This window comes from Peromyscus californicus, unplaced genomic scaffold (assembly GCF_007827085.1).
Source record: "Peromyscus californicus insignis strain IS unplaced genomic scaffold, ASM782708v3 Scaffold_14__1_contigs__length_90479793_seg_2, whole genome shotgun sequence".
NCBI classification, from domain to species: domain Eukaryota; kingdom Metazoa; phylum Chordata; class Mammalia; order Rodentia; family Cricetidae; genus Peromyscus; species Peromyscus californicus.
Genome location: NW_026294436.1, coordinates 63,525,671 through 63,550,226, shown reverse-complemented (window position 1 = coordinate 63,550,226; position 24,556 = coordinate 63,525,671). Strand labels below are relative to the sequence as shown.

The window sequence follows — 24,556 nt, the reverse complement described above, 5'->3', positions numbered from 1 at the left end:
GGGAGAAAGGACCGGCGTGCACAGTTGGGGAAAGTGACAGATGGTCCTACACCGAGTCATCTTCTTCTCCTCTTGTTTTCCAGGCAGATGAACCTGTAATCCACTTACCACATGATCACTAGTAACAAGGTCCACACTTGGGGTATGTTTGAGAGTAGTGAACAGTAGGCACCGGGGGCAGTCCAGAGTCCCAAGTTGCTTAAAAACCACAGGAAAAGCTTTATATCCAGCCTGACTTTTAAAATAATAACATGACTAGTTTCTATATACAAGTTATGAAATGGGGTAGGACAGTATCCCCAAGGAGAGACTGGACATACCTCAGTGTGCATGCATACACACACACACACACGCAAATACACATACACACGTGCGCGCGCGCACACACACACACACACACACACACACACATACAACAAAGGTCAAGAACCTTAGCAAAGTTAGAAGGCTACCATACACTCAAGGAGTGAGAGCATGGTTAGCCTAACACCCTTCACACACACCCCCAAACACACACACGTATACCTGCTGCTTCCCAAGACAGTTGGCTCTCTGACAGAGTGACAGTGCTTGAAGTTGTGTCCTTTGAAATCATCATCAAGCCCTGCTCGTTTCTGATTTTGTTAGAGATGTTGGTGGTCATGCTACCCTCTTCCCTGTTCCTCCAGTACAGGCGGGGGACGTGGGTTTGTGTGTGCACATTGTGGGCTTGTTGGTGTGTGAAGGGGGCTGTGTGGCCATGTCAGTGTTGAGTTCTGAGAAACCAAAGAAATAAGTATGAAAGTATGGCATGCCTGGGTTTATCTTGTGGGGGGGGGAGTATGATAACCCAGCCAAGAGCCTTTATCTGTTTAATGTAGCAGAACTCAATGGCAGGAAACCCAACTCCGTATTAGCATATCATGAAAATGTGCAGTGCAGCTGCCTGGGAGTGGCCAGTTTATTATTGCTGGGGGCTGTCCTGGGTTATGATCTGGAAGAATTTGAGTCGCCCTTTACATTTTTTTCCCCTGCTCTCCTTTGATTTTGGCAGTAGCAGGAGAAGAGAGTATTCCCATGAGATTCAATTATTTCCTTTCAAAATTCTCTTGGACTCATAATGGCTATTAAAAATGGAAGGCACCCATATCTCATGCTATTCAGCTTAACTGGTAATTAAAGTACAATTAAATTTTTCACGGTGTAGATTGTGTCTGTTTTTTTTTCCAGGGGAATTACAAACCCTGAGCCCTTGAGAATTATGGGATTAAGCTATAGACATTTAATAATTCAACTTTGATCCGATGCCGCCACTGATGGGTCTCTAAAATGGAATGGAGGGGGGTGAAGTGTTGTTCTCTTATTAATGGTGAATTTAAATTTTATTTGGTTTCTTAGAAACCAGAAAATAACTAGCGGGCCATGAAGGAAAGGACATTGCAAGTGTAGTTTTGACTTGGCAGTGGCCACTGTCCCCAGTACAAGCCAATAATCACCTTCCTGCTGCCAGACCAGTTTCTCTCAAGTAGTTTTGTGCAATTTGGAACATTCCTGAGTTGTTACCAGTGAGCAAGGCATCAGCATTTGGCCGGAGTTTGGAGACAGAATTGCTTGGAACCTCTGTGGCCTTGGCCGAATGCTCACGGCTCCCCTCTCTTCCTCTCACTCACATACATTTTTTTCCTTTGTTGGTTAAAAATGATTTTGCAGAACAGGATTGTAGCTTTGACTTCTGAAAGACTTCTGAAAGACATTCTGCTTACCTGAAGCCGTGACCTCGCCAGATCTTTGTGCCAAGGAGAGTAGCAAGGGTCAGTTTGATGGAAACAGAAGAAAGGGCCACTTCCTGCAGCCCACCAGCAGAAAGACACACCTGTCCAGCACCGCCATTTGTGTTAGCAGATTCTAGGAAAACAGAGGTACCACAGCTTAACTGCTCATCCCACTCCTGAATGGTGGTGATTGCCATCCTCAGATACTATCCTCGATCCTGATTGGTGGTGATTGTCTGGTACTCTCCTCAGGCCTGACTCATCTTTAACTCTGGAGAAAATAACGACTCTCCATTTCTTAAATCTATTGTGAAAATTCATCGTAAAGAAACCTTATATGTAGGGGCTGGGGAGGTGCTCAGTCAGTATAATGCTTATGACAGGAGCATGAGGACCCGAGTCCAGGTACCCCCAGTACATACCAAGAGCACTGCTGTGTATTTGCGCGCGCACACACACACACACACACACACACACACACACACACACACACACACACAGAGTGGGGGTGCATGGAGAGCAGAGAGAGAGAAAAAGAGAGACCATGTCTCACATTGGCCGGGTATGAGTTTAGTGAGTGGAGACAGTAGGCCCTGAGTTATGGTATTGTGCCTGTTGTCAGTCCAGCAGATTTTAATGCCTGCATCTCCACTGTGGAACCCTAGCCTAAAATGTCCCTCTCCTTTCTTTTCTTCCTCTTCTTCTTCTTTTTTTTATTAATTTATCTTCTGTGAGTAGCAAATCAGTTGAATGGCTCAAAAGACTCCTAATTCTTAGTGTCTCCCGGGAGCTGATAATGTGTTCCGTGGCACACAGTAGGCACTCCGTATGTAGACGGCTGCAGGGGTGAAAGTAATATCGCAGATGCATTAGATGATGGTGTAGTCTATCCTTCTGCCTCAGTTCAGTGGTTCGTGCCCTGGAGTGGGAGTAAGAACTTGGGGGGTATGTGTCATGTTAAAGCTGTGGACATTTGAAGTGGTGTGCCCAGACTCAGGTGTGTCTGCCAGGAAGGACAGGAGACGCAGACTCCCACACCAGCTCGCAGGAGAACAGCAGCAGCAGCAGCAGCACAGTGCCAGTTGCTGTGGGAATGGCATCTAGTTCTTCTGGTTGCCTGGACCCATGGCGACGACGAACACTGAATATTGGTTTTGGGAATAGTGACTAATAGATGGTAAAAAGCCAAATACTTGTCGACTCCAACTCTTCTCTGGTGGGGGCCATGGACTTTGGCAGTCAACTGAAATCAACCTTCATTAGTTGCCCAAAACAGATAAATTAGAAGAGCAGAATTTATGCCGAAAGATGTGAGGCCCAGCTGAGCAGCTGGGTATTGTTTCATGCGTGGCAAATACTTAATGCAGTTCAGAAAAGATAGAAAGGGCTGGGAAGCATTGTCTCCTTTCCTAATGTTTTATTAGAAATCTGTAAGGGCATGCTAATAAATTTAATCCTATAACAAACAACAGTTTGTTCATTCAGGTCCAACTTTACCTCATGCCTTGTGCAGTTTTGCCTAGCTCTTCCATCCTCTGCTTCTTGCCCATGATAAGGACATACTAAGCCTGTCTTTCATATATCCTGAAGACTGGAATAGCCTGATTCTTGCCTTCTCTGTCGTAGATAGTAACATGGTTGTTGAATCCACCAGTTAAAGAAAGTTCCCTGTATATTCCTCCTGTTTGGACAGGCTGCATATTTTTTTCTTGGTCCTTGAATCTTGAAAAAACATCTTCTCATGTTTTTTAAGTACCTTTGCCCTGACACCATGAATTTGAAAGTCAGAACAGAGGCCTAAACTCTATTTTGAATATGAGATGTGTCCTGCCTGCTGTGTGGTTCAGGTGAACATTTTAATAGTTTGTGGCATCGGAAGTTTTTGTATGTTGTGGCTGTTCTGTGTATGTTGTATATATGAGGGTGCATTGCTAAAAAGAAATCTGTTACCTCATATAACAAGAAAGTCCATGAGTGTCTGGCTTTGGGAAGGGCGGCACCCAGAACTCTAAAAACACGCCAGGGTGCTCTCTGTCTAGATCTCTGCTTCTTCTGGAGTTGGTGCCATAGTCAGGCACAGTGGACTTCAGGATTCCTCCAAACTGATCATGTGCAGGTTTGTCATCTTTCTTCTCATTTTTGCTGTCTCTAGAAAGAATTTGTTGTTTTTCTTAAGGACTTTCAGTTCTAGAACTTCCCAGAAGGAATTCCCTCATTGTCCCGTCGTGGCCAGGCTCTGCATTTGGACTGTCGCTCATCTTTCCTGCTGTCATTCTATTCCCATGGAGACCTGCAGGACTTTACTTTATCTGGTCATTTCAGGTCTCTGTGTAGCTTTTACCGTCTAAAGCTGTCGCTAGACAACCATTTCTGATGACTGAATTGGCAAGTTCATGCAGCTCAGCCTAACTGGCAGGTCTGGAGTGGCGGGATTTCTCAGCAGCAGTAATTGTGCATAGGAAGCCTTGCATTCATTTTTGCATAGATGGTTTTTCTCATTTTGTTGTTGGTGACTTGTTCCTGGCCCTCCTCCTGAACCTCGGTGGGATGTGTACGCAGCTGGAGGCAAATAACAGAGTGTTGAAGCATATGGTAAGCCGTTCATAACTGGGTCCTGTGCCCGAGATGGCGATCTTTCATGTTGCTGGTGGAGGTTCTGCATGCCAGTCTGGAATTTCACATTAAATTAGCTCCTGTGACTCCAGTAATGAGGAAGGATAGGACTGTGCAAGCATTACCGAGAAGCTGCTCTGTGTATGCCTGGGCAGTTACAGAGGATGGAATTTCAGAGCTAGAAAGGACAGTCTGGAGACAGACCCCTGCTTCTCAGATGACCCTGTCATGATTCAGTGCACTAAGGAATTTGCCCACAGCCAGAACTGGTTAAGAAGCCTGAGGCTCTTGGTCCTGGCCTATCTTCTTCCCTCTCAGCCCTCATCCCCCAGAGCCCTGCTGCCTTCCAGAGGGGACGATCAGATGCGTTTCCCACTTTCTTTGTAGCTGCTTTCATGGAGGCACATGAGAGAGTATTGGAGACTGCAGCTACCTTAGTAGTCAGGTGTCGGCAGAGTCAAGGGCCAGGCTGTGGGCTAGAGCCCAGAGCTACTGACCTGCAGCATCTAAAACATGACTACTTATGTCTCTGGTGCTTCCACTTTGGATGTGTGATTTTTTTAAAAAATCAATATTGTAAAAATAACAACTGTCTAAGTATATACAGTAAAATGGTTAAGATCTTTATATCAGGTAGCTATTTTGTAAATTTTTAATGTTTTAAAATTAATTAATCAATTTTTATGTGCATGGATGTTTTTGCCTGCATATATGTCTATGTACCATGTGTGCACCCGGTGCCCTCATCTGCCAGACATGTCAGAGCCCCTGGAACTGGAAATACAGATGGGTGTGAGCTGCCATCGTGTAGGTGCTTGGAATCGAACCCAGGTCCTCTGGAAGAACAACTAGTGCACTTAACCACTGAGCCATCTCTCCAGCCCCTATTTTTGTAAATGTTTTAAAATTTAGGGAGATCGTTAATGTTAGGATTGATGCTGGAATCTCAGGAGACTGGTAGTAGTTGCCTTTTGAGGACCTTGTGACTGTTAGTTTTTCGGCTGCGTTGTGTTCTTACCCTGCAAGGAAATGCCACGAAACACGACAGAATCCGCTAACAAGAGTTTTATTAAAGGTAAAGGGACATTGAGTGAACAGGCCTGCGGGAAACACGTATGTGGAGAAGAAGGAACCGGGAACATGGCGCCTGATTTTAAAGGCTGGGCGTGGACAGATCAGCGTCACTACTACACGCAAGCGCGTAGATCACATGGCCACGTTGCGTGCCTACGTGGCTAGTGGAACGTCACGGATCTTGGTCACGCGAGATGCCCTGACCCGGAAATGGCTATCCTGACCTGGACCTGGCTAGGCGGAAGTGTCCGCCAGGCATATGCAAACACGCCTGACCGTGGGGGCTTGTTGTAAATCTTTCAGTGACCATTATGAACTTCTCGAGTTCCTCCTTGGAAGCACTACCGAGTCACGCCTCTCTCATTCTTCAGTGGTTCGTTTTTCTTAATGAAGGCTCACGCCGGAAGCAACTCAAGTACCTCGCCATGGGCGAGGTTGACAGCCATGCTGACATACTCCACAGGCAGCTCGCCCGGATGCAGCTGTCTGTTAGCCAAAGGGAATGATTGACAGGCAGAGCAGGACTTTCATGAAGGTCTGCAGAAGATGTTGTTGTAGTCCAGAAGAGCGTGATCTGGCGTTATTGGTCAGTTAGCTTGTGGTTTGTGTGTTTTGGGTTTTGTTGAAGGTTTTATGACTCTTTGTTTCCTTCATGTGTCGTTATGTTGTTGTTGTTTTTGTTGTTTGTTGACTCCTAAACCAGAGTAATTTATTTGAAGCTGTAGACTTGATTTCTCTTTCAACTTGGCATAATGGCTCAGTCTTCTGGCCGTCTAAATTGGGAGTTTAAAAGTTCCCGATTCTATCACTCTTTGTGTGAAGGAAGGTTCCTTTTATAGCCCTTTGGTGTTGATCTGGGGTGACACTGAGAATGGACCTATCCCCACTTCCTGGGTGATGAAATGGAGTTCCTAGTGGGTTAGTTATTGAGCGCAGGACCAAGTGTAAGTCCTTCTGAGCCTTGCGGCTAGGCAGGTTTGACAAACACGTCCTCAATATCTTCATCCATGGCTGAAGATGTGGAATAGCTCCAGGCCACCCTGGCCACGTCAAGTCCTCCCCTCCCCCACTCTTCTAGGAAGTTTCTCAACCACTGTGGTGTAATTCACCCAGTCAAATCTGATTCTCCCTTTATTGGCCTCATTACCATTTTGGGGGGGATTTTTTTTTTAATTCTTCTACATAAAAAAGCATCAGGCACATTTTAAAAGTCGAGCTATTTTAAATATTTGTAATTGGTTCTGGTATAATGTAACACAGCCCGGAAAAGTAAACTCCTTTATGGTCATGTTCTCTAAATGGAACTGTTATTGGGTTTCTCCTCCAGACACTTGCCTATAAAAGCCAAACAAGACCCAGTCAGTTTTGTCTCTGCATAGTAATTCCAAGTGAGTTTCTTCAACTCAGGGTCTTCTGTGATGAGCAAAGAATTTGCTGGGAATGACTCCACCCCATATGCTAATGGATTCTGTGGGCACCAAGCCGTCAGCATGTCCTGTTATGTTCTGTCTCCTCCCACTGGGAGAGAGCCCCATTAATCTATAGCCATAGTGGTCGAGGAAAACCACTCTGTCTTCAGGCAGTCTGACTCTTTCCCACTCCCTGGGGCCTGCCCTGGACCTCGCATTCCCTTGTGGTAGTGCTGGAATGTTCATGGCTTGCTGTCTGGCCCCTATTACTAATTGAGCGAAAGCTTTGCTCTTTTCTTATGCATGTATACAGATCATTCTTCAAGAACCAAGTTTTCATGAGTTGTTATTCCAGATGTGCTCTTTCTCAAGCAGTTTGATCTGCAGACGTGCTCTGTTTGTTCACTGAGGCACATCTGCATGGCAGGCCCATGTGCCACACACTGCTAGATACAGCGCTGCACCTTTTCAAAGCTAAACACGAGCCTTGTCACCGCATAGCTAACCACGTCACGTGAGCTGCAGGCGACAGTGGTACGATTGTAGAATACAGCACATAGTTATAAATTACATCAAGCAAGGGAAGACACCCTGTCATGGCATCTACATACAGTCGGCCCATAGGAGGGGCTGCCAGGGCCGTGACCTGCCATAACTGCCTGAGTTCATCCTCCTGAAGAATATGAAAAAGAAGGGTGTCTCTCATTCTGGGAAGGCCTCAGGATGGCAGGCTTTCTACTGTCACCTGTAAGCAGAGGGCCTTGGAAATCATGGCGCAGCAGCACAGAAGGGCACCCGAGAATTCGAGGGTCCCAAGCAGCTCCGTGTGCCCCTCCTGCTCTGCTGTTTGTGCATAAGCCAGACTCGCCTGCCCAGTTTGCTGTGGTCGGCCGTGTTTCCAGCACATTGGCCGTCATTTCTCAAAGCTATAGAGCATCTCTCTTGTGCTGCCTTCTTCTCCCTATGAGCTACTCCTCAGGGACCTGCCCAATCCCTGTCGGTTTTATTCCTTGGGACTCATCCTCTGGCTATTGGCTTCATGGGGAGCACCGTGTTGAGAGTGAAGGGAATTGGTCTTGGCTGGTGGGCATCCATCTTCCTGCCTGTGGCCTGAGAGAGAATGCTCCTTGAAGACATGCACAGAGGCCATGTAAAGAAAAGGGTTGGAACAAGTGATTCAGAATGAGGCTGACCAGGTAGGTGACATCTTAGGTGGAAGCTGCAAGACAGTCTCCTGGGGGTGGCGGGGGAGTGTTATAACTCCTTGAAGTGGTGGGGAGATGCCAGCTGCTCCCACAGTTCCTGTGAATTCCGGCACACATCTCCAGGTGAGGTACCCCACAAGCAGTGCTCTGGTTCACCGGCCTATTCAAACATCAGGGAGAAACTCATCTAGAACAGGGCAGACAGAGCCTCCCTCCTGTCAGCATCAGAGGCCAAAATTCAAGCGCAGTGTGCTGTATATGCCGGTTTACCCACATGATCAGTGTTCCGATGAAGATGTGCTCGTTTGCATAATCTCGCTTTTCACTTAGTCTCGTCCCAGACGCTCTGCATTCAGACCTGCCAGATGCCCATTTTACTGGAAAGGGGAGGCGAGGGCCTTCTAGACTGAGGCTTCCTCCTCCGTGGAGACTGTAGTGGAAGCTGCAAGTGTCACTAAACTGAGGCTCTGCTTGGTAAAGCCACTAACCCCAAGCTCCGGGTCAAGGAAAGAAGGGAACCAGGGCTGCCACCTTCACCTTCAAACAGCTGGGCCCAAGAATTCCCCTGGAGTTTCCCGGATTAGGAAGCAGACAGTAATAGCTGGGAGTTGTATATTTTCTGAAGTAGGAGTGCTTCCACTTTCCAGACTAACTCATTTCCCCTGAGGAACATTTGGCAGGTATGCGTAGTCAACAAAGCTTATTAGGTTTCTGTGCCCCAAGCTGCAAATCCGAGCTGCTTAGCATCCTTGAACCCATATCATGGAAAGGCTTAGGCTTTTGAAGATGGTGGAATTCTCTAGAAGACAGAGGAAACAGTCCTTGAATGGGAAGCATCAGCATTATCTTCATCAGCTCTTCTTCAGAACCCAGAAGCAATGGAGAAGTCCTGTCTTGGCCCGACTTTGGAAACATGAAAGGGAGGACATTTGTAGCCAGCTTGAACCCTCGGGTCATTTCCTGTACTTCAGTGAGTGGAGCCTCACACGCTTCACCGTGGTCTGTGGCACTGGGCTGGGGAGCTCTGAGCAGTAACTGTTTGAATCCCTTCTACGTGGCTGAGAGATAGCTCAGTCAGTAAGGTGCTGGCCTCGCCATCAAGAGGACACAAGATGAATCTCCAGAACCCAAATAAAAAAGCTGGGCGGAGTGGGGTGCACTTGTAACGTGGAGATCAGTGAATTCCTGGGGCTCACTGGCCACCCAGCCTAGCCTACTCAGCAAGTTCCATGCCAGTGAGAGACCTTGTCTCAAAAAACAAAAACAAATTTTAAAAAAAGGCAGATGGCATTCCTAAGGAATGATACCAGAGGTTGTCATCATCTGACTTCATCAACATGTGCACATGTGTGCATTCATACCTAGACACATGTATACCCACATATACTTGAACTTATGCATGTGTAAACACACACACACGCACACACACACACACACACACACACACACTTCTAAAACCTATTGGTACTGCTACTGAAGCAGCTTCCTCCGGCACCTGGTCCCTGGCTGTAGGAGCTGTTACAGTCTGGAGTCATTGCTGTTTAAGTGTCCTTGAACCCTCAATCACAGCCTTCCATTCTGACTGACTAATCAGAAAGGTCTCAGGGCAGCAGACCTTTGCTGGTCAGGGTGCACTGTGTCACTGGGGTCAAAGGGTGAGCCACAGATGCAGAGGTCACGGCAGAAGTGAGTGGCACTTCAGGACACTCACAGTCATTCCCAGCAAAATGCTTAAGTGTCTGTGCAGGTTACATTTCGGCAGCCTGGATTCACTGAATTTGAATCTGTGGTAACTCTGAGGAGGCTGGGACTGATGCCCTCATTCCCAGGGTCTGTAGAGAGAAAAAAAAAATGTATGTCCTAAGAAAGTGATGAATTTGTAGGAAATGGCAGAGGAAATCCAGCCCATTCCCGCTGCCTTTCCAGCATGCCACCCCAGATAAACATAGTTAATCATAGCCAGCCCCTTACTGTGTGTTAGCGCCGTCCCACAGAGCTTCTGGTTGGCAGTGCTGCGGCTGTTGCTCTGTGCTGTTGTGCAGGTTCACAACAGATCAATCTCCACTTCGTTACGAGAATCCAGAGCTCCACGTTGGCATCCATTTGGATGTTTCCGTATCCCACTTAGTCCTGTTTTGTAAATTCGTATTGCATTTCATTTTCAGTAAAGTGTTGGGATGACAGGATCTTTGATTATTGTACATAATTATATAAGTTCCAGATAATCCCTCCATATAAGTCCTGAAAAAGAGATCTCCCAAGAACTATGCTTCCTCTCCTTGTGGCACACTGTGTATACTTTTTTTCGGCGGGGAGGGGAGTTTGTGGAGACAGAGTTTCTCCATGTAGTTTTGGCGCCTGTCCTGGATCTTGCTCTGTAGACCAGGCTGGCCTCGAACTCACAGAGATCCTCCTGGCTCTGCCTCCCGAGTGCTGGGATTAGAGGCGTGCGCCACCACTGCCCAGCTCTGTGGATACTCTTGACCTTCATATTTATGCATTAACTTTAATGTCCTGATGAAGTTTTTTAATAGGATGGAAGTGTACCCTGTATCTGCTGTTTGGGGGATATTGTGATTGCTTGTAATATGATCTGAAGAAAATTGATCAGCTACTTAGAGGTAGGACCACTACGATAGAGTGATCAGAAAAAGAGCATGTGAGATAATGGTGTTTGAGCTGAAAGGGAATGGATGAGAAGAGGATTTGGGGAGTTCCTTCTCCATGCATGGTCTGGTCCTGAGGCAAAGAAGTCTGGGTGAACTGCAGAACTGAAGCGGTAATGCTGGTGATGGGCACACATGGGCCAAAGGATGGGGTAAAGTTCGAGTGGTCAGGGGACTTCTCGGTCACTTGGCACAGTTAGAACATGCTTTAAGCCACCAGAGACAAAGCAGAGCAATGGCAAGTGGAAGGTTGTAGCCAGAAGCAAGAGGAACACTCTGGCTGAGAAAAAGAGAAACATGAAGCGGGGCTGGGGCTGACATCCTGGCCTCTTGGCTCTGGGCAGCGACAGCGAAGCTGCTGGCAGCCTGGCTTCTGACGTGTACTGGTTACCATATGTGCACTCTATGAAGTGTGGTGTGAGCGAGAGACCCACGCCTGTGTCAGGAGGTGCTGGCCGTGGCTGTGACCCTGAAATGATGGCTTCTGGGAAGCCCGTGTGTCCTTGAGGTACAGAATGCAGATGTGGGAGGATCCAGATGTGGGCTGATTCAGGCCTGAGACAAGCTACCTTCCACCTTAGTGACAGATCTCCATTGAGTTACCCTATCTAGAGTATCAGACGGTACCCTATCTGAGCCAACACTGAAGAGTCCATTCATGATGAGGGAAGAGAGCATCAAGAGAGACAGTGAAGGGTTGGGGATTCAGCTCAGAGGTAGAGCGCTTGCCTAGCAAGTGCAAGGCCCTGGGTTTGGTCCCCAGCTCTGAAAAAAAAAAAAAAAAAGAAGGAAAAAAGAGAAAGACAGTGAAGCCGGATGGTGGTGGCACACGCCATTAATCCCAGCACTCGGGAGGCAGAGGCAGGTGGATCTCTGTGAGTTCGAGCCCAGCCTGGTCACCAAAGCGAGTTCCAGGAAAGGCGCAAAGCTACACAGAGAAACCCTGTCTCGAAAAACCAAACCAAAAAAAAAAGAAAGAAAGACAGTGAAGACCACTGACAGCAGTGAATTCATTCCACATGGAAACCAAACAGTAGAATAAAAGTCTTCAATGTATTGCAAACACTTAAAGAGGAACAGAACCCTCTGGAGTGGGCAAACAAATAAAATAGGAGAATTGACCAGAACCAATTAGAAAACTATAGTCAATGAAATAAAACAATGAATTTATGTATTGAATTAAAAGAGAGAACTGAGGAATTTCTTTGGACAGAAAAAGAAATCTTTTCAAAAATTGTAAAAAAAAAAAAAAAAAAAAAGTAGCTAAGGGGCTAGAGAGATGGCTTGGTGGTTAAGAGCTCCTGATGCTCTTCCTGAGGCAAGACAAGGAGATGGAAAGAAAGAAGTGAAGGACGGGAGCAGGGCTGGGATCCAGCAAGGCTCTTTTTTTTAAGATCAGTGGCAAACTGAGGGCTAAGATGAGAAGTGCCCTGGTACATCCACGCTCAGATGACAGTGTGACTCTTGATGGCCTGGACAGAGACTGGGACGCCCACGGCGAGAATTCTGCCCGTCATGTCCCCTTCCGGTCTGAGCCTGGCCTAGAGAGCAGAGGGCGTTGGCACTGCTCCGTCCTGCCAGTGAGCGAGGCTCCTGACCAAAGCGCAGAGAACGTGTTGCCTGCTCTCGGGAACGCAAGCCTTTGCCGGGGAGAGATGCTCAGTGTGTATCTGATCCATAAGGGGATCTGTTTCATCACCACTGTGCTCCTGGGTGGCTACAGCTGCTGAGATGAAGGAAGAGAGCCAAAGGGATGCCTTGAGGTGTTCCACGCCTTTGAACGAGATTGCCTCCCCAGGTACCTGCCTCACCCCAGCTCCTGCTCTGGGCTCCCCTTGCCTCCTTTGCTGCTACAAGGGTCACATTCATAAAAAAAAGAATTTTTTTTTTAAAGCTGTGTGCTAGCTACAGACTATTTGACCTATTTATGAATCATGGCTGAGCGGTGTCTTGATAGACTCGCTATACGCCCTGTTGGTCTGGTACCCCCAGAAAAGGACAAACCAGTAGAATGTCAAAATTCCATGTGTCCTGAGGGGTTAACAGATGGAAATATGTCCTCTTAATTTGCGTGATGAGCTTGCTTGGTGCCTGTTATCACCAACAGACCTGTTTTGGGGTGTATTATTACCATGAAGATTAAGCATAAAAACTTACAAAATCTGATTAGGAAAGAATCCCTGGCTGTTAACAGCTCTAAGCACCGGCGCCCCCCACCCCCCCAAAAAAAAACAGGTTAGCACAGACCTATTTTGCAGTATACTGTGTTATGTGACTTAAGCCAATTCATCAACTTTTGTGAATTTTCATTTTCTCCCTTATAAATGAGAATGTCCACAGTAATGCTGCTGGGGGATTCATTATGCAGTCCCTGTAACAGTACTGGGCTAATTGTGGGCCATGAATAACTATTTCTTAATGAAATGAATGCATGTCGAAACCACTTGGAGGCTCCTAGGATGTAGTCATAGCTGTATAAATAAGAAGCCAGCCTTTGGATAGGATTCTCTCTCTCTCCCTCTCCCCCTCCCTCGCTCCCCCACACCCCCTCTCCCTGCCCCCACTCTCACACACACCCCCTACACCTGTCTAAAATTAGACTTTTTATGAAGCAGGCTGATCGAGCAGTCCTGTCACCCAGCCTGACAGTGAGACCTCGTAGGGAGGCAGGGAGAGCTGGCTGTGGAAGGGAGTGGCTCAGAGGAGAGGGAAGAGGCAGGAATTCTGGAGGGACATAAGCATTGTCAGCATGGGAGAGGAGGAAAGGTGGAGTGGGGGCCACGCAGGGGCTCTGCTGGGGCTTTTTCAGTGGCTTCGAAAGCACAGGGTGAGTGGCGTTAGGAAACAGTCTGGCTGGGACACTAGAAAGGAGCAGGTGAAGGAACTGAATTTCTGCAGAACCAGGGCCTCCTGATGCTCGTGGGAGTACACACAAGTCTCCCCCTCCCCTTCCTCTCAACCTCTCTCTCTTTCTTTTCTAAGAGATAGATAAACTCATTACCTTCAGAAAATGGTAATCCGCCAGGCAGAGCCCTGCTCCACAGCCCCACTCAAGAAAAACACAGACAGCGAACCTATAAACCTTGGTTACCTACAGAGACACAGTGCCACTCTGCCCTGACTTGGGGACTCCTGCCGTTTCCATATGCTATTTTGCAGTGTCCTGGCGTTCACAAAATAAACCAGCCCATTGCATTAGCAAGCATTGCAGGCAGCACTTTGGGGCCCGATGGGGGATTCGGAAGGGCTAGTCCTGCGCTGGCTAGCCCTCTCTTCCTAGGTGAAATGCCACTTTCCTTTTCCCGACTGACTTCACTTCCCATCAAATGCCTGAAGCAATTTAGTAAAGGTATGCACTGCGGGTAGGGAGTGAAGTGGCCAGACCGAGGAAGTGTCTGCATTCTGGAGTATCTGGGAAGAGCCGCATCTGCTGTGGACTTGGCTTCCTCCTGGTGTGGTCTCAGCTTCCTCACAGTGCAGCCTGTTGAATGGGCACAGACAGGTTGAGGAGCCCCATCACAGCCCCAGTCCCAGCGTTTCCTGCCGTCTAACAGCAGCCGGATCCACATTTGTGTCACCACCTTTGATTTCCCCGGAAAATCATTTGTCCAGAAATACAGAGTGAATTAAGCAAGAAATATTCCTCACAGTGGAAACTAATAGACTTGCTGATTAGATAGAACAGACTGCAGTCCAGTTCTAGATTCTGATTGGGCCCCACCAAGCTTTATCTCAGCAATTTTGTGAGTCAGGAAGATGCTCAACTGTCTTAATAAAAATTGGCACCATCCATTCAAATGACTCAGGCGAAGCCAGAAACTCCTGCTCTGCCCGCTTCTAAACTTAGCCTGGCCTCTGCTAGGAACTCTCTCTTTGTGTAGTTTGCTCTGGCTTTTCTGAAAGCGTTCACATCCCTGGATGGTCAGTGGGGCTCGGTTTGGAGCGAGACATGGGTAGTACAGTCACTTGCAGGACCCGATTCCATCCTTGAAGAACTTTGTTGACCTTGACTCTGGCTGGACACTCCACTAGACCTCACAATGCCAAGCAGGTAGATCACAGTGAATCCCACTCATTGATTCGGCTAGTCTAGTATCCAGTGGTGTGTGAGTCACAAGCATAATAGTGGTATTTCTACAACCATGTTCTATACTCAGGACACTCTGTAACTTTCCTTTTTAATCTATTCTTTGAGTTCTTTGTGTTGTTTGAGAAGCAGGATTTTGTACCTACTGTTTCCACTGCCCAGAACATTCTCAGTAAGTCTAATTTTGATTCATCTATCAACCTGTCCCCAACAAAAATCTCTCTTCTGGGAGGGTCCCTATGGGTTAGAGTAGGTCTGCCTGCTGATAGCCTTCCCTGTCTTTGTTAGAACCTTTCAAGTGCTCCACAGGATTTTGAAAAACTAACTGTGGAGAAATGAAGTTCACCTATAACAATTGAATCTTTTCCAATTCCTTTGTGAGCTCAGAATTCTCTAAAGGAAGCTGGGAGGTGTTCACCAAGGGAAGGAGACATCAGTAAGAAAGCCATTGGGGCCGGGCAGTGGTGGCGCACGCCTTTAATCCCAGCACTCGGGAGGCAGAGCCAGGCAGATCTCTGTGAGTTCGAGGCCAGCCTGGTCTACAGAGCTAGTTCCAGGACAGCCAGGGCTGTTACACAGAAAAACCCTGTCTCAAAAAACAAACAAACAAGAAAAAATTAAACCAAAAAAACAAAAAGAAGAGAAAAGAAAGCAAGCCACCGTGAGGTCTTATACCAGGGTGAAAACTCAAGGTTGTCAGGAATCGAGGGATGGAGTGGGGTGAAGACAGATGGTGCTTATTTCAAAATATTGATATGTGCCAGCCAGGCATCAGGGCTGGACTTGACGAAGCGATTGTAGAGGGCATCGCTACTGTGGAAATACGGGGGGTCAAAAGTAATGGGAGCAATCTGTGAACAGCAGCCACAGAGTACTCCGGAGAGAAGGAGACGGCGTGCCTTCCCCTGCCAGCACAAGTGAGCCTTTTAAAGCAAGAATAGCAGTAATCTGCACAACTGTTAAAAATCTGCTTCCGACTGTAAAGTTCTGAAATAGCCCTCGCAGAGCGATGGCTCTGGCCGGGAGATGCTGTGCGATCTTGAGAAGCAATGAGCACGGCATAGGCATTGTAAAGACGCTGCCCTAATGAACACTGTCTGTCTGCACCACCACCGCCCCTTCCAGCAAATTCTATTACTCCATCAGCCTGCTAGAGATCAGTCAGGTCTTCAGAGAATAGCTTGTGAAAGCTGAATTACTCCATGACAGGATTTTTGAAGACAATATAATCTGGCATTTCTCAATTTTCTCTGATTTTGTGCAGAGAAAGTAGAAGACTGTCATAAATATTTTCCGCAAATAGTGTTCTAAATGGAAGCACAGCTGGCAGAGAAGTGTCTGCTATTTGCTTGGAGGCTAGATTCCGGGTTTTCTGTGGGAAACAAGCATGCTGGCAGATTCATTGGTTTCACGTTTCTCCAGCACGCTTCTTTTTCTCTCTTAAGTGATGAGTTCAGTTCCGCCTGTGGACTCCTGGTGGTCAGGTCATGCTGGGCTATGGGGACGCCTGTGCTTCGTGGATTCAGGGCATATCAGGGGCTATTGAAACTGATTGGAATGATATCGTGCACTGTTAGATGTTAACCCAGTGCACAGAGGTGCCATCGACAAAACTGATGGGTGGGGGAGAGGTTAATGGGGCCTTGAGGTGCTTTGGGAGGATCACATAGCCTCCTGGGATCTCGAGTGCCACATCTGTATAATCGTGGCAATAAAATGCAGTTTTTACTAGTGGTCAGAGAAATGAGTGGCTATGGATTTTGCCCCAAAGTACATGAAAAGCATACACGTAAGTCCGCGGTCATAACGTGGTCTTTTGGCCCTGGCACCCAAACCCACTTTTTGTAACCCTCTTTACCTTCTTAATGTCCCATGACCTTCACTGGCCCCATGACTAACACTGATTTCAACTCAGTACTTATTTTTACAGAGCCTTGCCCTAACTGTCAGTCTCAAGCTTAAGAGGCAATGTGCTGTCTAGCGCCTCCAAGAGTTCTTATGTACTGTCTAGCGCCTCCAAGAGTTCTTAAGAAAGAAACTTGGGCTGGCGGATTGACTTCATTGGTAAAGACACTTGCTGCCAAGCCTGGTGACCTGAGTTCAATCCCCGGGACTCACATGGTAGAAGGAGAAAACTGACTCCTACAGGTTGTCCTCGGACCTCCACACATATGCCTTGACACACACGCTCCTCCCACATTAATAAATACAATATTAGTAAATGTAATAAAAAGGGAAACTTCCTATTAATTGAAATAAATATAATTGTGAAATATGAGCATTCTAAAAGGCTCTGTGAGAAATACAGGAGCTCAGGCAGTAGGGCAAATCCCTATAACGAGAAATGACCCAACCAAAGGTAGGAATTGGGGGATGGGTATCAAATACTCTCTAAATTATCCTTTTGATCCCTACCCCAGGAGGAGGCACACTAGAGCACGTTAGAAAATTTGTGTGGGCCAGTAGAATCATTTGAGGGGTGATGGAACGCCCCTTAGCTGTTCTGAGACACTCCCAGATGAGCGGGTCATCTAGCTGAGCCTTCAGACATCACAGAGCAGGGAAGAGATCACTATGCTACACTCTCTGAAATCCAGATATGGAAAGTGCGTAAGTGTAGGGAGGAGCCCATTGTTTTCTATCTGTGCGTTTAGGAGTGGTTTCTTGCACAGCAGTGAGTAAGTGGAGCAAATCTTATTTAGTTGAAGATGGCGGGGGCTCCCTGTAGGCATCACTGCCACACTGGGTTTCCTGAGGAGCAATGGAAACCTGGGGACAAAGGGTCATGAATAGACATACCCAGGACTTACAGGAGAGCACAGACTCTTCCTCTGTTTTGGTGACTGTACTTCTGAAATTTGGAATCAGATAGTCTGACTCCCTAGATTTTGTTCTTGATTTTAAGGTTGTGTTGTCTACTCTGGGTCTTTTGCCTTTCCACACAAGTTTTAGAATTCTGTGGATTATATATACAGAAACTCTTGTTGGGACTTTGGTAAGAATCGTTTGACCTGGTGGATCTTTATGGAGTGAGTTCTATATCTTTCAGCACATGAACTCAGTATGGCTTTCCATTTTATTTAGATCCTTGGTTTATTCTACCTGCATTCTATAATTTTCAGCATATACATACCTTACCTGGATTTTTTTTAACCGATTTCATTATATATATATAACTTAACTGCTTTTTGATTTGGGTTTTCATGTATTTGTTGTAGAAAATAAATATGCAATTAATTTGTGTGTATTGAATTTTTATCTTCTGGTTGTACTGAATTCAGTCGTTGACTTCAGGAACATTCTGTTTTGTTTTATTGAACCGAAGATCAAATCCAGGGTCTCCCATATGCTACCACTAACTACATCCCTAGCCTTCTTTGCACTTTTTTTTTTTTTTTTTGGTTTTTCAAGACAGGGTTTCTCTGAGTAGCTTTGCGCCTTTCCTGGGACTCACTTGGTAGCCCAGGCTGGCCTCGAACTCACACAGATCCGCCTGGCTCTGCCTCCCGAGTGCTGGGATTAAAGGCGTGCACCACCACCACCCCGGCTTCTTTGCACTTTTTATTTTGAGGCTTATGAAGTTGCCCAGGCTGGCCTTGAACCAGTCCATATCCCAGCCTTAAACTTATGGCCCAAGCTCTCATGTATCAGGATTTCAGGTCTGTGCCACCAAGCCTGGCTTCTTGTGATGATTTTAAAAATTGCTTGGTTATTTTCTGCCTCTTTTCAATCATGTAACCTATAGAAACAGTTTCTTCCTTTCTCGTGTGTATCATGTCCCCTTCATGCCCCACCTTACTGCCCCGGTGACACTTCTGCACTGAGTTGTATAGAGTGGAGTGGGGACAGTGGACACCCCGGTGTCAGCATCAGTGTCAGAGAAAAAAAAGGATTCAGACTTCGTGATTGCCAGTGACATCATATGCCAACTGCCCTTTGCCCAGTGCTCTTCGAATTTCTGCATCAGATCTGTAAGTGGACAAAGGATAGGTATGCTCAATGTATAGCTAGTTTTCATAATCATGTGTATTTTTGTCTGTTTGGAACTTATTGACTGAAATAGCATCTTCTTTTGCCATGCATCTCTGACACATGAAACATGTATATTGAAAAACAAGCACCCAGAATGCACTTCTGCCAAGGTTCTTTATATCTTAGCCTTCTCTTATCTCATTCTTTGTCTCAGTATTTGTCTCAGTTTTCAGGCTGATACACCCAGCCTTTCAGGCTTGCCACTTCCTGCCCCTCTCTGCCTTTATATTTCCTGAGTTACAGTCTGTCCCTAGAGTCAGGGTCCAAGTTGGCTGAGGAGAGAATGAGCTAGGAAGACTGCAGGGCCTTTGCAAAAAACCATTCCCACGTGGCACTCAGTTGTGTGGATTCCCGCTTGGTCTAGACTTGCATTTCTGGTCCATGATTCAGAGGGTGGGAGGGGTCTTTCCCAGCTCTCAGGCAGGCAGATTTATTCACATCCTGTGTCTCCATGCATTGCATACAGCAGTGTCATAGCTCAGGAGACATCCTGGACTCGAGCATCAGGCAGCCTCTCTCTCTCTCTCTGGCTGGCCGGGGTGGTCTGAGCTCTGATTTTCACTTAGAAATTTTTTTTAACTATTCAAAGTCTGTTTTAATGACTTAATGGGCATTTTAATAGCGAATTGGGAGTTTTGTAATAGAGTTAACCTGTCAGGTTCCATTTTAACTATGGGTGTCCTGATATCCTGAATGATTACTAATTTCATCACATGTGGCCAGTCAGACTCCCTGCTCTAAATCATTAAAATAGGGCTGGGAGTACGACTCAGTGTGGAGCATTTGCCGAGTGTTATGAGGACCCAAGTTCAGTCCCCAGCACCACCAAATAAGTAAGTAAATGCCAAAGAGCAAACAGTCCATTAACTATACTGGAGGGAAAGAAAGAAAACACTGCCAGAGGTTTCTCAGAGCCTTCAAATTTGACTCAGTCTTTGGACTAGGGAGATGGGCCCAGGGGATAAGGCATTATCCATGCAAGTGGAAGACTGGAATTTGGATCCGCAGAACCCTTGTAAAAGTCTGGGCGGTCGTGGCAGCCCCTTTAAATCCCAGCGCTCTGGGGGCAAAAAAGGTAGTCACCAGGCAAGCCGGCTAGCTAAGGGTGGCCAGGTCAGTGAGCGCTCCATTCAGTGAGAGACCTGACTTAGCAAAATAAAAATGGAGGGCAACTGAGGAAGACACCCTATACCTCAGCTTCATGCCTCCACATAAATGTGCACATGTGTACATCACACACACACCACCACCACCACCACCATACACACTCAAAAATAACAAAATAAAATAAACTCAATTGTTTGCTTCTTCGGTGAAATGTTTAAATTCTTGACTCATTTCCTCTTGACAATGGCAAAATGCACGGGGCTTCCAACAGAGGGGACCCCTCTCCTCAGGGACATTCATTCTTCCTTCCCAGCTTTCTTTTATTCTACCCTTTACAAAACATGCTGCCTGCAGGCTGAGGAAATGATGCGGTGAGTGAAAATACCTGCCACACAAGCCCAATGACACATTTGGTCACTGAAGCCCATGGGGAAAGCCAGGTGTGGTGGTGTCCATAAGTAATCCCAGCATTCCCTTGGCGGGATGGGAGGCGAAGACAGGAACAGGAAGAAGCTCCAGAACAGCTAGCCTGGAGTATGCAGTGCAGCGGTAGTAACGAGACCCCAAAGCAGTGGTTCTCAATCCCCCCAAAGGGTCACATGGGGGTCGAACTACCCTTCCCCAGGGGTCACATATCAGATATCCTGCATATCAGATATTTACATTACAATTCATAACAGTACCGCCAATTACAGTTATGAAGTATCAACAAAATATTTTTATGATTGGGGAATCACCACAGCATGAGGCACTGTATTAAAGGGTCATAGTGTTAGGAGGGTTGAGGACCACTGCCCTAAAGGTGAAGAAAAGCATGACTCCCCAGAGTTTTTCACTGACCACACATGAACCTGCACATCTCTCTCTCTCTCTCTCTCTCTCTCTCTCTCTCTCTCTCTCTCTCTCACACACACACACACACACACACACACACACACACACACACACACACACACAAATTAAATAAATAAATAAATGTCTGCATTGTAGAAAACTTAAAATTTTGCAAGTTGAAAGTATGAAGGAAGATAGTGATCTCTTGACTGCAAAGACTTCTCCAGAAACGTGAAAGGAACTGAATGATTTGACCTCTCAGTAGGGATTTGGTTAGGTAACAAAGCATATGAAGTGCATACACAGTGCAGTGGTCTAAAGGGGGGCTTGTATATCTGGGCTCCAGAGAAGGGCAGGACTAACCTGCTGCGTCTCCCTGACCGCCTGGCTTGTCAGAGGAGAGTCCATGAGCAGAAAAGCACTGAAGACTCAAGCATTGGGAAGATGCATTTTCTTTCTAGATACCATGGAACTCTAGGGAGATCATTAATAAGCATGTGCCTTTTAATTCTTTTTTTTATGTAAAAGGCTAGAGTTTTTTTTTAATCACATAGAGAAATGTTATGTTTTTAAAAAGAATACTCTTTCATGCAAAATTTTATATATCAAGACTGGTGGTTTGAGTTCCATCCTGGCTACATTAAACAGACCCTGGAAAATTGCGTCCCAATGCTTCTTCAATTTTAAAATAGAGGTAAAGGAAGCCCCTTTTAAATGATTGCACTGTTTGATAACAGAGAAGAGTAAATATAAAATAATGTGGTTCCTTGAGACCTCTAACATTTAGCATCTGTATGTATTGGGGAACCATCAAAATCTTCTGGCTGTCTTGAAAAAGATCATGAATGCTATGGACTATACTTCAGAAAACAAGAGCTAATTACTCCTTTCTTACTGTGTGTTGATACAAATTTTCCTAATTTATCTCTGCTCCCTGCCTTTCTACCGTTCTGTCTACTGTTCTGCTGTCTTCTTCTGTGGGATGGATAGATTTAATAGAGCCGCAGTCTGATCTAAGCAGAGTGAGTAGCTGTAAAGCACTAATCAAACCCAGTGTAACTTGCTGACCACTGCGGCATCGGGTTTGCTCGGTCCTCCCTCCCTCCTACCCCATCATTTTATATTAGACAAATGGAGCGATAGCATGGTGCCTGAGCTTACAGACAGGAAGCCCAGTTCCATTTCCTCTCCTTTTGATTTAATAGACTCCGTGGTTTTTGTGCACATTTTGTTATTTTTTTGTCTTACTAGATTTCTTTTCTTTTTTTTTTTTTAGTTTGTTTTATTTTTTGAGAAAGGGAGGGAAAAAAACATGAAGTTGGGTAGGGAGGGTGGTGGGGAGGATTGAGAGGAGGTGGGGGAGGGGTATTACATACCATCTATCCATGCCTGTCCATGGCTGACCAGAGAGGATTTCCCATTAGATCCTGTAGGTTTGGTAGACACCAGGCTTGCTCTTCCATCCTGCCAGCCCCACGATCATTATATCATCCTACTTGCTTCTTAGGGGTCCTTCTAGCTCTTACTATCCCACAGCACTTACTGAATTTTTAACAAACTTTAACATTTTACATCATTTTTCAAGAAAGAATGACAATGGTCCCTAGCCTGCTACCATATCTGAAACAGGATGGGATCAAAGTTTCACAAATTTGAACAGGTTCAAATAAATATTTTTAAAATCTTAGAAAAATAAATGTCCAGACTCTACTTACAAAAGCTCTTCCCGAAACAGTAATGTCGGAATAGCACAGTCACGTCAGCGTTCAGCTCCCGAGAGGCTTCAGTGGTCACGCTCAACTTCAGAGCTGGCTCTCGTGGCCTGTACAGTAAGGAAGGATAGGCTGAAAAGGACTAACGAAAATATCCTGGTAAAAATCGCGTTCCCATGTTTTCTCCAGGACTTAGTAACTAATGTACAGTCATTGTGTAATTCTTTATCACGGTTGGCCTTTCTAAAGCACTTAAAAACATCGTCAGATATTTCATGCCTTGAAACATTGCTGCAAGACCCCAAACAGGCTAAAGGCAAAGGGCAATCCTGTCACCATTAGGAGTACTAAAGAGAAAGCCACTAACATGAAGTGGAACACCGTCCCGTCTGCCCCGGCATTCTGTCCAGTTTGTGGGACGGTTTTCCTACTTGGTCTCATGACGTCATTGTGTGTTGGGGTCGGGGGGCTGCAGGAGGAGCAGGTTTGGCAGAGGGGAGAGGAAACCACTACAGAAATCCAGCCTTTGGTGAAGCGTCACATAAATCATTTGGTGAGGTAGGGAGCACATTCAGGGCGGTATGACCACGCACAAATACAGAGACGATCTGAAAGTTGGAGATGTAAGCAATGGGCACTCAGGTCTCAGTTCGTTTTCTTTAAAGACCCATCAAAATCCAGATGTCGTGGCTCAGAATTGGTTCACCCATCTGCATGAGCCTCTTAACAGGCAGTATACAGAAGCAACCTGGCTGTTCCAGCCTCAGCCAGGCTTTCTGTGTGGATGCACACTCACCCTGAATTTAAGAAGAATGGGCAAAGGTAAAAAGGACCCAAGTAATCCTTTTGGCTCTTGGAAAGTAACCCACTTCATAGGCTTCTATAGGAACAGGTGTGGGACTGTCTTCTGGAGCATGGGTAGCCTCTCCAGGATCACATCCCGGAGGAAAACTGAGTCTTGTTCCGCCAGCAGCTGTCAGTTGCCAATAGTTCCTGGGCAGGCGGCGGGACTTTGGGAGCCCTTCCCCCTCATGCTAGGATATTGACTGATTTGCTTCTGCACAGATCTGGAGCATGTAGTCACAGTCCGTGTGTGCTGCGGCCCTGCGGTGCCTGGCAAGTACTGTTCTGACGCAGATGTCACCTACCTCTGGTTCCCACCATCTTTCCGCCCCCTCCTCCACAAGGATCATTTGTCTATCCTTTTTTTTTTTTTTTTTTTTTTTGGTTTTTCGAGACAGGGTTTCTCTGTGTAGCTTTGCGCCTTTCCTGGAACTCACTTGGTAGCCCAGGCTGGCCTCGAACTCACAGAGATCCGCCTGGCTCTGCCTCCCGAGTGCTGGGATTAAAGGCGTGCGCCACCACCGCCCGGCCCTTTTTTTTTTAACTCTGCAATAATGTCAAGTGATTTCTATGTCTTACAACTAATTGCCAAATATTTGCCAGCCCTGGCGAATGTAAGAGTTCGTGTTTGAATATGGCTGTGTGCGTTCCCAGTGCATACAACACTGGCCTGTCACTTTTCTAGACCTGGGCAATGGTGACGTGACATGGTCGTGATGCTCCTGCAGCCCACATCTCTGTCTCCCTCATTTTAATTTGCTGTTTTGCAGCCCAGTCTCTACTCCTGAGCCTGGATTATGTGGACGTTTAGACTAAACAAAAAGCTTTTTCAGATTCTTAATATCTAATTAGAGATTCATCTCAACAGCGGATCATACCCGAATGACTCATGAGCATCAGATTTGTGAGAATAAGAAAGCCCCACCTGTTGGGCAGAGGGCCTACTTGGAAATGTGTAAGAGAAGTGAAATGTGAGATGTATTATTTTGTGTGCAGAAATGGTCCCACTTTGTAATTTTGTGGAGTAAAAGAAACCCAAGAAAGACCTCATTGTAATGTTGTCAGGTGCCGTCACAGTGTGGCTCTGTGAACGTTCTTCTCACACTAAGTAACATACGCAGAGGTGGCAGAGACACACCTGACCTTCCTAGTGGTGTGGGATGCTGATCCCACGTGTCACAGGCACAGTAGGAGTTGAGGATTTGAGACACAAGTGGGAATCA

The 24,556-nt window shown here is 46.3% G+C and overlaps 1 protein-coding gene and 1 long non-coding RNA gene across 3 annotated transcripts in view; one reads left to right on the top strand and one right to left on the bottom strand.

The window, feature by feature from the left end:
- Smyd3 (SET and MYND domain containing 3) overlaps positions 1–24,556 on the top strand; it is a 582,966-nt gene that overhangs the window by 534,683 nt on the left and 23,727 nt on the right. The window lies entirely within an intron of this gene.
- Positions 4,930–23,717, bottom strand: LOC128110049 (uncharacterized). The gene is made up of 3 exons (XR_008218008.1): positions 22,494–23,717; positions 10,024–10,182; positions 4,930–9,884 (listed from the first exon to the last, which is right to left on the bottom strand). It is a non-coding gene; the product is annotated as an uncharacterized LOC128110049 (long non-coding RNA).